Genomic DNA, 3,290 nt, shown 5'->3' with positions numbered 1-3,290 from the left:
TTTCATTCGCACAGCAGACAGACAGGGCATCTGTACCAAAGACTGACAAGTGGATGCAGCTGGTGGCCTATGGCCCGAAGCATCCACATTATCTCAGACGAGGGTTGTTAATGTTGGGCTGAATGGAGCCCCTTTTGAGATACAAAATAACATTCTGATTAGAAAGCCAGGAAATACACATCTGAAGAGCCGGAAATTGTCACAATGCAGAACCGCGGCACATTTGGCACAGTCTCAAGCTGGGTATGGAGGAATAAGATCTTAATGAAGGGATGTGCTCTATCAAATGCATTGAGCTTTCTCATATAGTTGCGCTGTTTATCAATTTCCACAGGATATGTTCTTCGAGTTAAAGTTTTGTGACAAGAAAACAAATTGCTGCACCCCAGTTTTCGGTTGGCGCCGATGATTTGTTTGCTGTAAAAATCTTTCGGAAATCTAATATTTTACGAGGGAGCCGTGTGACGGGCCTTTTGGCACTTTAGCTCCACCAGCATAGGACATCTTTCTTGTGTTTTAAAATGTTATTTATCTTTAACAACCCAAGACTCTGAGCAATTCAGTTAGATAGGTGTCCGTCTCATTACAGTATGGACATGCTTGTGAATTACTGGTGCATGTTAACGATGATAAAACAAGTGACCAATCAAAATCACTGGGCCAACACGCAGTGAGGCACAAAACTGTATGTAAAGAAAACGTTTTGCACGTACTGTAGCACTGAACAAAATCATTGCAACTGGACCAGCTTAAATTTCAGGTTGAGGGCTCCGCCTTTATCTGTGCAGCTGTGCGTGGTTAACTTGTTATGCTGTGATTGGTCAGGGCAGGTCATTTGTAGCATTTATAAAGCTTTGACAGGGCAGCAGTGGCTATTAAGAAGCTCGTTCAACATGATGGGTGTTTGGCTTTCCTTAGGGTAAGTGAGTGGTTATATTTTCTGAGGGGTCTTAGTTGTTGCCAAGTTGCTGTAGTTAATATTTTTTCTATGTCGACAGGGCTTTGCTGCTTGTCATGCTGAGTGGAGATAGTTACAGCTACTCTGTGAAGAGGTAAAATTCAACAAGTCTCAGCATTTCTAATTCTAATGTTAAAAGTCTGCTTTAAAGTTGTACTAATGACTTCTCTTGCTGTGCAGGTACGGATCCTGACGTCTCCTCCAGCAGTGGTTACTTTAAATCTCCTGCTGATTCTGATTGGGAAGTACCTTCTGCTGTGTTTGCGCCCGTGTCATCTGATTCTTGGGTTGTCCCAAATTCAGATCACCCTGAAAGTAGTGCTGCGAGTGGATCAGCAGGCAGCTCTTAAAGCTCTGATGCTTATCCTGCGTCTGCATACTCGGGACACAGTAGTGACTCCCACGCAGACTCGACACAACTGAGTTTTCAGCTGGGCTTAAAACACGGTAACTAGTACAGACATGTAGAAATAAACTCTTAATACAAGCTTGCCATAATACTCAACATCCCTCTTTAACTTTTGTGCTCAGACTTCAGCTGGGCAGTTATGCCTCACAGCCCTCAAGCTGACAAATTTCCACCTTTCTATGTGGGAGCACCAGACCCTCTTCCCCCTGTGTTCCAGAAAGGCGAACTGTCTCGTGTGGAGAGGGCCTTTGAGCATGGCAACTCAGAATCTGAAACTGAAATGCAAGGCTTTGAGTCTTATCCTGATGCTGAAGGTTTCCATGAGGACTTCAGTGACCCTCTGTCATCAGACCTTGATGGGTTTTGGTCTGAAAACCCTTTTTTGGGCTACGTGTTGCTTACTGGCAAGTATCCCAACTTTAATGTTGCCCAATAAAGATCTGATTCACTAATACTGTGCTCTCTATGGGTTCTTTTTTTCACCCTCTTTCAGTACACTCATCTAAATGAGTTGACATGGCAAAAGACATTACTTAAAATGACACTTAAGATTTCTAAATTTATGGTTTGTAGTCCACTCACAAATTTCAGCAGAAACATGTGAAGGCCATTGGGGATTCACATATCCAATAATGACGGAAGCTGTTTAATGGGGCAAATGCTAAAAGCATCTCGTCTAATCATTTTCTACAACACCCCTAGAATTAGATGCTCATAACACTTGAACCGATGGTTCAAAGCTTTTGAGCTTGAACAAGCAGATTTATTAGAATTGTGCATTATGTGCACTTAATGGTGCACTTCAGCCCACACCAGATTAGCTTATAAACTTCAATGCGACTGCATACAACTACCTCAAACCCAGCAGAAAGATGTATGCTGCTTATCAGTCTTCTGATGACTCGTATCCCATGCATTTGTAAACTCCTCTAGGAGGCTGCTCGCAGTTCGCCGTGCTACGAATAAAGGACATTAATGAGCAAATCCTAATGTCATGAGCTACAGTTTAGACTGTGCTATTTCTCAAGCAAGGGCACATCAATACCCAGTCTTACAGTGATATTGCCTGACAACATTAATGGACACCATTCTAATTCACATAACAAATCGGCTCGGAAAGACTCTCCATTGATCTTTAATTAGAGGCGGCTGTTAATCACCTTTATGACTCCTCGGTGGCACCGTAATAGTTTCTGCAGTGAAGCCACAGCAGTCTGTTCTAAGAACCGCATCAGTGGGGAGTGTTTACTGTGTTTATGTACAGCGCAGCACATTGCTAATGGATCTGCTTGGAAGATTTTGACTTTTTTATCTTTGTGGTTCTTATTCACGAGAGAACGACAGAATTGCAGAGCCTTGATCCGAAGCTCTGCTGCGGTAACAATCTAAAATCCTCTTTCTGTAATGGTCTTGTTGGGCGTAGGGACAAACAATGACCCACAGGAGAGAAATGGCAATTACCTCTAGTAAGATGTCCACTTCACATACCTGTCACAACGCTGATGAACCCATCTTAAAAGGCCGGCAGAGAGGGACAAAAACAAGGGGGTTTTCCCTTTGTGACCCTTCAGCTTTCAGTCTTTCTTTTTCATCTATTAAGACATAAAAGGGTGAGTCCCCAGACAGATCCATCCTTTATCCCTCCCTCACTCACTCATCGCTAACATGAACCCTGCCGTGTCCATATTCTATGGCTTATCAGTACCCACTGACATGACTGTAGCATGTATTTGCTGTATTGGTGTATTATTTTTCTGAGTGATGGTTTCATGAGTTAAATTGGGACCAGAGCCAGTTTGTCAGTGGGTCCAAACCAGCCCACTGAGTGGCTTTGCAGAGACGGTGGGTACAATGTTTTGACTTCATTGTATTTTACACCAGGAAATGCTGTGTTGTAAATCTTGAAGAGTGGATCATGAACCC

General features: G+C 43.0%; 1 long non-coding RNA gene across 1 annotated transcript; it reads left to right on the top strand.

Moving 5' to 3' along the window:
- The first annotated feature begins 854 nt into the window (after window positions 1-854).
- Window positions 855-1,821, top strand: LOC102209129 (uncharacterized). Its single transcript, XR_001290260.1, has 4 exons — window positions 855-919; window positions 999-1,052; window positions 1,139-1,405; window positions 1,490-1,821. It is a non-coding gene; the product is annotated as an uncharacterized LOC102209129 (long non-coding RNA).
- The last annotated feature ends 1,469 nt before the right edge of the window (window positions 1,822-3,290 follow it).

The sequence above is a fragment of the Pundamilia nyererei genome, unplaced genomic scaffold (assembly GCF_000239375.1).
Source record: "Pundamilia nyererei isolate P.nyererei 1_Seehausen unplaced genomic scaffold, PunNye1.0 scaffold00013, whole genome shotgun sequence".
In the NCBI taxonomy this organism is placed as follows: domain Eukaryota; kingdom Metazoa; phylum Chordata; class Actinopteri; order Cichliformes; family Cichlidae; genus Pundamilia; species Pundamilia nyererei.
Note: the sequence above shows the minus strand (reverse complement) of the source record. Positions and strands in the feature narration are given on the sequence as shown.